Genomic DNA, 11,552 nt, shown 5'->3' with positions numbered 1-11,552 from the left:
ATTTTGACCACTGATACACAACTAGTTGATGAACTTACAGTAAAAATTTGAGAATATCTGATACCTTTTTCGAAAAGTTACAGCGAGTTGAACATTTTTTGAAAAGTGAAAATTTTACCTATCCCAGTTATTTTGAGTATCCCCTATCACGATTTCTAGAACGCCCATATTGAATGTTGGAACAGGTTGGAACTAGTTCCAGTTCACGGTGTATATTTGCTTGTTCTCATATTTGCATTTGTTTGTTCCCGTTTATCAGAACGGATTTTTCCGCGTGTGGTTGTCATAACGGTTTGCACGAGATAACACGAAATTCACGGTAGTACCTACTTCACAACACTAATACAATACTTTCACAATATATTGCTCTGGTTCGTTGTGGTCTTGCTTCACATGCCGACAAGCCGAACAGTATTGGTTTACATCACAAATATACTGCTTGATCTATAAATTGATTCTTTCGTGTACTAAGTGACATCTTTTGACACCGTAGATTGAAAGAAACCGACGCCACCCACGAGAAACAACTAATAAAAGTATTCCGATCCCGATTTCATCCTCCGTTTGAATCAACATGTGACAAAAATGTGTTCATCGTAAATATCAAAGTGCATGACAACTTTTATTAGCTGAATCGTCAGATCGCGGTTGATTTCCCATCGTTTTGTGCGTTCAAGGTACTCACATAGTGGCGCCTTCACAGTAGATAGAACGGTTTAAAATTTGAGAAGAGACATGCAACAGTTATAGAGTATTTACATCGCAAATCAAAACGGATCCAGATGTGTTTTCCTGCTGCGAGCTGACCTCGTCATTAAAGTATCAGCTTGAAGCAGTTGGATTAGATTTTGTGGACCCGGATCCACCAAGATAGAAACGGTATCATGGATGTGATAATAAAATGATAGAGTTAAATTTTTCAAATCCCAGCGGCTAGCCGACGAGGGTGTTGTACCATGACGAATGTCTCAATGGTATTTTTTCCCATCCGTTGACATGTGAAAACCGTAAACATTTCAATTTTATGTGGATACCTCCTGACGAAGTTTATTCGCAGGAATTTGGCATCGCCAGCACACAAATGCCGCAGCGTCTTCCCTAAATTGTCAACCAAAATATCAGTGCAGACAGGCGTCAGGTCATGCCTTGTAAAATGACGCAATTGCATTTACGTAACAGGGAAATTTATTTGCAACGGGAGCGAAATCATGTCCACCCTCAATAAGTCAACGAAAACAATACTCACATTCCTGGTTTTCGTTGGTTAATGAACTTACGCTTGGCATTCCATCGGTAGACATTGCAAAAATGTTGAACAACTACCTTGTCGAAGTATAAAGAGTACCTATATGCATTAATCATTATCTTTATGTTAAGGTCGAAATCTCTCAGTAAATACTGAGTAAGTATCAATGGCATGTGCTTGCCTAAAGCCTTCAGTACACGCTTGCCAAGTGTGCAAACTTTTCCGTACGCATCAACCAACATTAAAGCAAACGCTTGACATTTTCGATGTTTTGACACTGTTGCGACAGCTGTTGGCCTGCTGTGTTGTGCGTGCGAAAAAAATTGCAAACTTGGCAAAGCGTGTACTGATAGCTTAATGAAAGAAAGCATACCTTCTTGAGATTTGTGTGTCTGAGGTTCTGATGCCCTGTGAAGCGGGATTTCAAGAAGTTTGTCCTTAAATTTTCATAGTTTTTTTTTCTCAGGGGCTCACAACAACACCTGATGTTCATGTAGAGGTCTCTGATGTTCGATGAGTGCAAAGCAAAACTTTTGTTTATCCGTATTAACTTTATCATCTCGGGATCCATGCTTTACTTCCCTTCTGAAAGAAGAACTCACATTTCGTCTTCGTTGGCTAAGGAGTTCGCGTAGGGGTATTAGGGGCATAATGGACACCCTAAGCAAATGAGCATGTTAGACCCGTATAACCGACAAGAACTTAACATATTATCAGTTGGCTTACAACTTTAACTTGTTTCCTACGTATTTCAATCATTTACAGCTGGTAGAATGTCATTATTGTAAAGAAATAATGAATTGAAAACCGTGTGTTTTTTGGGGCTGGCAGGAAAGGTACGGGGCGAAATGGACACCCATCGGGGCATAATGGACACCCCTGCATATTTTATGCTGTATCTTTGAGAATATCGACCAGTTAAGTAATTTGCCAACGGAGATCAATACCACAGATATAATACTCCATCTTAGACGAGTTTACAAAACTTCAAAGTTAATTAAATAAATTTTAGGCTAAAACAATCGGATTGATTTTTTTCAAACTCTCTAAAACGCCTAACAGTATGCAACGCGCGTACATCCATTCATAATTGCCAGTGTTCATTTCGCCCCGAATAGACTACAACATTGAAATTGCTATTTTGAGTAAGTTCTGATCAAAAATGTAATACTGCATCCATTGCTAAATCTGCGAATACATGTAGATAAGCTAAAAATTCACTTGTTTGTATGGTGGACACACTCAATCACTCGTAATACCTTATTTGCTGCTGCTTCGAAATTATAAGAAATCCACCATATGAAAAACATACTTCAATTTCAATGATATTTTGGTTATTTTGAAGGAATATAAATGGTACTTTTGATAAATAGAACAATGACTTGTTCCTTTACACTTATGCATTGAAAGTTTTACATAAAAGTCAACGGTTTCGGCATAAACAGGGGTGTCCATTTCGCCCCGGGTGTCCATTATGCCCCTAATCCCCCTACGCTCTTTTGTCCCGCCTATTCCGTCAGCGCTTCACTTCCTTCTCGAGAGCCGAAGAGCGCAGACGGGCTACGGCTTTGGCTCCTCGTATTTTTGCTCGCTCTATCGCGGCTTTGGCGTTCCTTTGCTCCTCTATCTTTCCCTAGGTGTCATCTGTGATCCTCTGCTTTCTCTGGGTCCGCAGCTCCCCAAATTATTCTCTTCGGTGGCGATGCAGGCATTCTTGAAAGCGCTTCATTGATCTTCTATGCTTCTACCTTGCCAACTAGACCGTCGCTAGACAGGTAGTCGATGTTCTGCTCCTTGAGCGGTTGCTCCACAAATGCAGGCTTATCGAAACGCGAGGTTAGCCATCCTCGGTGAGTGTCGGTTATCCTCGACTGCTGCCGTCTACCTATCGCTATGTTCGATAACACTTACAAAATAAAATGAAAGTCGTGAACTTCTGTCAACGACCAAAATTTTTGAAGCACAATTTAGCTTTGATTTCAAAAACGCGCTTCAAAAATTTTAAGTAGAACAGTTTTTGAATTTTAGCTCAACAGGGAGCGTCCATAAATTACGTCACGTAAAATTGACCATTTTCAACCCCCCCTCCCCACTATGTCACACTTTTTGTATGAGACCTCTGAAATTTTTGTATGGGTCGTCACACTTTGCTGATCCCCCCCCCTCCCCGTAATTTGTGACGTAATTTGTGGACGTTCCCATATTGAGTTTTATAACTTTTTAAAATTTGGAATTTACTAAAATTCAAATATCTTGCGTTTTGTTCAACCAATTTTAAATCTCTTTCCATAAATTAAGAGCTGAATATAATACCATTCAATCATCTGAATACAGTATATATTACGATTGCGGGTTTTGCGCCAGATTGATGAAATTCAAGATATTGGCGAGGGACAATCACCAAATTTAAAAATTCTTTCTCATTGTTTATTTGACATATCATAGGTAGGCGAGATATAGTAAAAAAATCAGTTAAATCGGAGCATTGATTACGGAGAATGAGATGTGTGAGAAGCGAGCGACTTAGCTTAACCCTTCAGCACGCGCGCTGTTGTAAAAAGTACAACACTACCAAGAAACCTCGCTCGTCGTATACTGCGCGAGCGAGGTGCAGTTTTGGTTGCTTAACGGCGCGCGTCCTGAAAGGTTAAAAATAGAACAAAAATCGATTTGAAGCCATCAACCTTGTATGAAAAGTCGAAAAAAAATCGCTCTACTGATTTTTTTTTTAATTCGCGTTTTCGAACTCAGGGCATGATTCTACACCAAAAGTGATCATCAGCTTACCGAGTTCAAAAATGCTGTAAACTAGTGTAATGTATCGAATCGCCAGGTGATCACTATGTGTGTACCCGTTGTCAACTCTCCAGTCTGAGCTAGGGCTAAGACCCGGGCTCCAGATGGTCACATCAATGATGGACTCCGCAACGTTCCTGCTATAGGTGCTTGTACTGCCTACATTCGCAACCTCGACGTTTAATCCCGCCATAGCCTCGAGTAGAGCCCAACCTATCTCGTTCGTCGAGCGACTGCCCCACTCGACCGCCCACGCGTTAAAGCCCCACCGATCGGTCGTACTGATCGCCGCTTTCTTAGCCTTATCCGCTATCCAGTACCCGTTATCGGGGGGATGCGACTCCGAGGCGGATTGCCACAATAACTGCTGCGCGGCTTCACAGTGATTTAAGTTCAACTATGTGACCTGTGTCATTTTCAGCGGTTCTGTCCTCAACTCATGCCTGGTCACTTAAGCCATTAAGTACACCTCTTGTATTGGCAATCACGAGACTAGATCCTAGATCACCATCGTTCTCCATCGCGACTTTGACAGTGACGAACACCATTCCCCGTACAGGTCCGAAATCGCTTCAGTCCACCAGTAAGCCGGTGATCTCCCATTTCTAGGATGAGCTTGCCTAGGTATGGTCGCAACGCAAGCACCGCTACCAGCTCGTCCCCACTGATACCCGGTGTAGTGTCTTTAAAAATATGTCTCGTTCACGCAAACTAACTATGGAATGATCGATTATGATTGTAAACATGGTTGATTTGAGCTAATCCATTTTGGTTAAATCCGTCAAATCGCTAAAAGGTCTGCAATTCCCCTTTTCTTCGTCGTGGTCGTCATTATTGGTATCGGCTTGCATTCTTCTCTGGTTGAGTTTTCGCTGCTTGTTGTTTTACGGCTGGCTGACACCAATCCACAAACCCCGCAAGCTAAGGGGTCTACATTGGCTTTTCCTCTAAATCATAGCCACCAGCTAAAAACACCACTGCTGGTGGCTATGATTTAGAGGCATCGAGGAGATAAATAATACTCTCCTCAAGCGCTAATATGATCGATTAGGCTCTACTGTCATGAGACTTGAGCCCTCTTAGAGGATCTAGGAGGATATATATGAAATATTCAAGTGACAAGTGCTAAGAATGATCTATGGTGATGGGCAGGAGAACGGTGTATGGCGCCATAGAAATTAAATGCAGCTTCGTTCGTTGATATAATTTTAGAGTGAAATTTAAGAATATTTTATTTATTTAATGTCACCAATCACATATGGTCGGCGTTAAGTCAGAGTGGACTACGCAATTTTCTGGACAGGTAAAGATAAGCGAAGGAATTTGATATTTTTGAAATTTTCGACGTTTCATTGATGTTGATGGGTCATTACATTAAAGAACTACAGTTTATCAGCAAATAATGCGGTTGATTTGATATCCCATGTGCTTGCAGGACATTTCCCCAAAATCATTGAAAAATGGATGGTCCGGTCTGACTTAACGCCGACCATATGTAGACCGTGTTGTTACATTTTATCTTAAGAACTAGTTCACTTATGTTTATATCACATTGGAATTATGCATCCTTCAATACGCAACTGCTCGTTAGCGTAATGATCTAAAGTATTCCTTGTAAAGTATTGTCTTGGAAAATGTGAAATCAATGTGTTCACTGTGTTTATTATAAACAAGCATCATTTGATTGGAGGGCTTATATTTGGCATAGTCAGAACGGTGAAAATTAATAGAAAATAGCTCTCGATGTCGCAAATTTCGTGAGGGCAAGTAAAAGTTTAGTTTTGATAGGAGCTCAATAGCATCAATTCTGTACGAAATAATATTATTTACGAACGAAACTATCGCGAACTCTCTACGCTCTTTTAATGTTTCAATATTTATAAGCATACATCGAGATTTATAAGACGGCAAAGCAAATGATGACCAACCTAATCTGCGGAGTGCATATATCAAAAACTGCTTCTGTACAGACCCAATTCTATCTTCGTGAGTATGAGGCGACCAAACTATGCTGCAATATTCTAATATTGATCTGACATAGGCTATATATATACAATGTTTTAATTGTGCAAGGATCATTGAAGTTATGACAAAAGCGTTTGATGAATCACAGCATGCTATTTGCTCTATTTATAATTGTGTTGTAGTGATCAATAAAAGTAAGTTTTGAATCCAAAAGTACAATAAAAATAATCTCCATAACATGAATTTTAGTTCTAATAGCAAGTTCTATCCCAGATGGAATGCATTGCCAAGAAGATCATCCATCGCATCATTCAACTACGATGTGACAAATTCCACAGGATCAAAACTAATCCTCGAATATTATACGCAAAATAGCCATCATAAATCAGGGGCATCTGCTTCCGAGTGGTGGTATAGCCAAAGTAAAGCGTCCTGTTCACAATATATTAGATCACCTAGACACTATACACCCAAGAGTTTATTTGTAGACTTGATTCTAGTAGCAACACTTTAGTACCATTTCACAGCGAAGACATTATGGCCCAGTGAATTACTTCAGCTAGGCTGAAATGTTTTTCCTTTCTCCACTCTCTGTGGTCGCTGACCGACGCGACGCAGTCGATGCACGACTTTCATCGGCTGAGAACTCTGGTACTGATCGCGACATTCTTGAATTTGAAATATAGTTGGTGAGGTTGCGGGAAACAGGCCCCATCATTTTGTTTATGAATGTTAAATATTGTGAGAACCACACTATATCATGTAGATCGTTATTCACTTTTAGGGGATAAGCTGTTCAGACAAGAAGTCATTTATTTCTGATTATGGCTCAAATAAATCGTTTTTACGTATTAATGTCCAAACTCGCATTAGGTTTGACTAGGACGGAACGAAGTGTCAATTAGGAAATCGCAAATGTGCTGAAATTAATTATTTGTGAATGCTTGAATTTCTGTAAGCGAAAGTTGATGCTAATTCGTGATATCCAAGAAAACAATACCTTAATTGTATATTTTGTGGGGTTTCAATCACCTTTGAACTTATATTTTTTTTAGAAAAAAAAAAAATAACCAGAATTATATACTTAATTGTATATGTTTATCCTTTAATGTGCCTCATAAGATTACTAATAGAGCCATAAATAAACGAACTAGATAAAAAAAGATTACTAATAAAAAAAAACCTTGGCTACACTGTACGTGTTCATGCTGTAATGCTATCATGAAGAAATCCTGCTGCTGTACTTTGCCAACGTCGTCATGTAAAATTAAATGAAATCTGTTTATTTACTCGATACAATCCTTTCCTGTTCCGCCTGTAATCATCCCGTTGAAAGATTCTAGCGTCTCTTTAAATTTTTGTGGCCATGGTCAAACGCCTTTGGAGAGATATTAGCTGCCTGGCTGATTATTTTGATGGGCCGCTGGCCAACAAAAGTGACGATGGCGAGAACGAGGCGTGTGCATTAAATTAAGCCCGTTCAAAAGAAAGCGTAAGCACTTAATAAAGTGTACACTTTCAAATAAACTGCTCCTCACAGAGCGCCCATGCATGCTAACCGAGTCAACGAGATGAGTAAGAATAAACAAATATTCAACCGGCAGCAGCCCTTTGATAACTTCTCACTAGAGATGGTCGGGTTTCGGGTTTTCAGACCCGAAACCCGGTCCGAACCCGAACCCGACGAGTACGGGTCGGGTTCGGGTTTGAAAATTTAAAAAAAATCGGGTTCGGGTCGGGTCCGGGTTTCAAAAATTCCAAAACTTTCGGGTACGGGTCGGGTCGGGTTTGAATAACGTCGGGTTCAAGTCGGGTTTGGGTGCCAGTGTAGATAATTTTGTACTTGAAAAATGCCCTATTTGTCATGCACGTTACTTTTAATAATTATTTTTGAAGTCGGGTTTTGGTCGGGTTTCGTGAGAAATATATTTTTCGGGTTCGGGTCGGGTTCGGGTTTAATCGCCGAAAATTTTTCGGGTTCGGGTCGGGTCCGGGTTTGACGAAAAACAAAATTCTCGGGTTCGGGTCGGGTACGGGTTTTGAGATTTGAAATTTTTCGGATACGGGTCGGGTTCGGGTCTGTAAAATCTGAAACCCGACCATCTCTACTTCTCACCACAGGGCCGGCCGTATTCATGGGTCCAAAAAAAAATTAATTACCGTAAAACGGGGTATCATTGATCAGCGGGGTAACATTGATCGGCTTGACCGACCTCATGAAATGCTCAAACAAGCATTTTACTTTGAATAAGTTTCTGCTATCGAATGATATATCGTAATCTGCTATCATTTAGCTATTAAATGACATGAAATTCATGAAAATTGAATTTCATAAACATTGAAATAATTCGATTTTTCCATAACTGTGTGTCGTAACGCAATGAGATACATTGTCAAACATTCATGCTTGACGTGAATACTAGATACAATATGAGGTTCGAAATCACTGTATTACTTCAATATGATACCCTGGAGTTGGATTTAATAAACGAAACTTTTATGAAAATGCTCTTTTTTAATGAAATACATGATTTATTAAAAGTAGGCTATCAATTCCTTAAGCCATTACCTACCTTTAGGCGTTATTCGCGATTAGGAGGTTTTTAATACTAAAATAACTCAAAAAGTACATAACTTGTAAGAATTTGGACAACATATTCGAAATCAGCGACCCCGAATTTAGTAAGTAAGGGTATTTTCAACACAAACGAACATTGTTAACTTAGGTGATCAATGTTACCCCAAATCAACAAAATCAAAAATTAGATTAAAAAGCCTATTTAAACATGTTTAAAAGTTTTACAATACTTTTTTGAGTAGCTTAACACATAATCAGAGGGCCAGTACTTGTTTTAAAAATATAAAACATGTAACATTTGCTTTAACAAGAGAATTATTCAAGATAGATAGAAAATTCTGATCAATGTTACCCCGGATTACGGTACATTTTCATTCAACGCTATTTACGTCCATCGCCGTCCATCTGACGATCGAAAACGACTTACGACTCACCGATTTTGCCGCCTTCAAAAACATACCCGAGCAGAGGGGAATATCAAATTAATAACTACGAAATTTCAAAACCTGTTTTTATATCTTGTTTTGTTATTATTGTATTATCAAGGCACTACGTTTCCATAACATGTTTTGTTGGACAATCTTATTTTGTTATAACCAAGCTATTGGTATACAGCCATTAAATAACATTTCAATATTACATTTTTTTGTGGAACAAGTTTGATTATTATTGTATTATTGAGAGTGTACAAATACTTTATGCTATCCCAAGGAACAGAAGTAACTGAACAACAGTTTCTTAAGCTAAAGTTTGCTTAAGAATGGTTGATTCCATTCTTATACAGCAAAAATGTATTTAAAATGTATATATTAAAAATGTATATTTTTAATGGCACAAATGTCCCAAATGGATGATAACGTGCCTCTGGAGCCGGCCTTCTGATACGTCATTCAACCACGTTATTTACAGTATTTCGCGGGAAATGCTTCGGAAATATTTTATTTATTTATTTATTTATTTTTAACTATAAATTTGGGAAGAGGGAAACCCCCTTTGAGTGATTTTGAAAACTATGCGTGAAATCGTTCTCAAAAAGGCACTAAACCTCTTTATCTTTTCGAAAAACATTATAAACAATATTGAAAACTAAATAAAGGCTCTTCCGGAAATAATCCATAGCTGAGCCATAATCTTGAAAAGAATTCGTCAAACGATGATAATGATCCGAGGAACTCTGTATGGGGACCGAAATTCGAATGCTGAAAATATAAGAGAAATATTTTATATTTTCACATGTTTTCCTAGTCGTTCCAGAGGATGAAGTCGGATCTACCTATTTGTGGTAAAAGATTACATGAATAGTTAAAAATACGCCTAAGGAAGAGAGAAACTGCAGTTCGCAATGATTGTTCCGTCATTCTCACATGCTGGTCTTAATATGTATAGCATTCTCAGCCAACACGAAGTCATATATGATGTAGAAAAGGATGCTCATGTGGAGGCCATATGCGTACATGGTTAAGGTAAAGTGTACGCATATCGCTTCCACTTTAGCATCCTATTCAACAGCATGTGCGATTGTTTGATATCATAACTAATTTTGCTTTCGGGATGTTATAAATAACTCTTCAATATCAAAACTTGTTCTTGAAATATTTCCCAAATTCACTGTTATTAAGTTGTTATTGACACTAACAAAACATGTTATTAAATTGATTTTCCAGGAACAAATTTTTGTTATGTGACTTGTTATTTTGCCGCTTATGACAGACAAGTTTATAACTCAATATGTTATGTTAATAACATAAAAATAACTAATTCCATTATGCAATTATTTTGCCAAAATAACGCATTTTGTTATGCTGTTGTTATTCTCTTCTGCTCGGGTACGACCATACGAATCAGCTTTTCCAAAATAGTCTCTCGTTTCGGTACACCTGGAGATCACTACAGCAGACGAAATCGCAAACCGACCTCGATTTTATTGACGGACGGCATTTCTCCGGCATTATCGACGTCAGTACCTATAGTGGTGCCAACATCGACTCCGATCATTACCTGGTGATGGTCAAACTGCACCCAAAGTTTTCCGCCATCAACAATGTACGATACCGATGAACGTCGCCACGGTACAACCTAGACCGATGATGCCTCAGTATACGTGCAATCTCGAGGGCGCGTTGCCGGACGAGGGCGAGTTCGATGTGGCGTCTCTAGAGGACTGCTGGAGTACAGTAAAAGTATCGATCAACGACGCAGCCTACAGCACCATCTGGAACATGGAACGGAATCGACGAAACGAATGGTTTGACAAAGAGCGCAAAGCGACTTTGGAGGAGAAGAAAACGACGCGGGCGGTAATGCTGCAGCATGGAACCAGGCAAAACGTGGAACGTTACAAACAGAAGCGGAAACAGCAGATCCGCCTTTTTCGGGAGAAAAACCGCTGCCTGGAAAAAGCGAAATGCGAAGATATGAAGCTGCTATGCCGTTCGCAAGCAACACGAGAGTTCTACCAGAAGGTCAACGCATCCCGCAAAGGCTCGTAATATGCAGGGATAAGGTTGGACGTGAAGTGATCTAAAGGTGGAAGCAGCACATCGATGAGCAACTGAAAAGCGTGGAGAACGTAGGCACGGGAGACCATGGCAATGACATAAAAACAACTTCGCCAGTGCAGCAAAGGACGGAAATGAGCTATCTCCCACTCTGAGGAAATTTACAGACGCCAATCCCCAGCTCAAAACCAGCAAAGCAGCTGGTAAGGACAGTATTGCAGCTGGACTAATCAAGATAGGTCCAGAAAATTTGGACACTTTAAAACACGGACACGTTTAGTACTTCCAGTGAGCTGTTCGCTCTTTGAAGGAAGCACGACACTAGACAACGAACTAGCATGCAACGCCCAGTGGCACAGCCGAAAACTTTTCCTGACAGCTACGGCGGGAATCGAACCCGCGCTCCTTAGCACGATGCGACTAATTGCTTGGTGACACTAGCCGCACGACCACAAAGCCACTTATCGGC

The 11,552-nt window shown here is 39.7% G+C and overlaps 1 protein-coding gene across 1 annotated transcript in view; it reads left to right on the top strand.

Annotated features, from left to right (window-relative positions):
- Positions 1 to 658: 658 nt before the first annotated feature.
- The window catches only part of LOC109397784 (farnesol dehydrogenase-like), a 46,376-nt gene continuing 35,482 nt past the window's right edge, over positions 659 to 11,552 (top strand). The window contains exon 1 of the mRNA XM_062859271.1: positions 659 to 677. The gene's annotated coding sequence lies outside the window, so the exon portion shown is untranslated. The remainder of the gene's footprint in view (positions 678 to 11,552) is intronic.

Source organism: Aedes albopictus, chromosome 3 (genome assembly GCF_035046485.1).
Source record: "Aedes albopictus strain Foshan chromosome 3, AalbF5, whole genome shotgun sequence".
Lineage (NCBI taxonomy): Eukaryota > Metazoa > Arthropoda > Insecta > Diptera > Culicidae > Aedes > Aedes albopictus.
The sequence above is the reverse complement of the archived record's forward strand: the minus strand, read 5'-3'. Positions and strand labels throughout refer to the sequence as shown.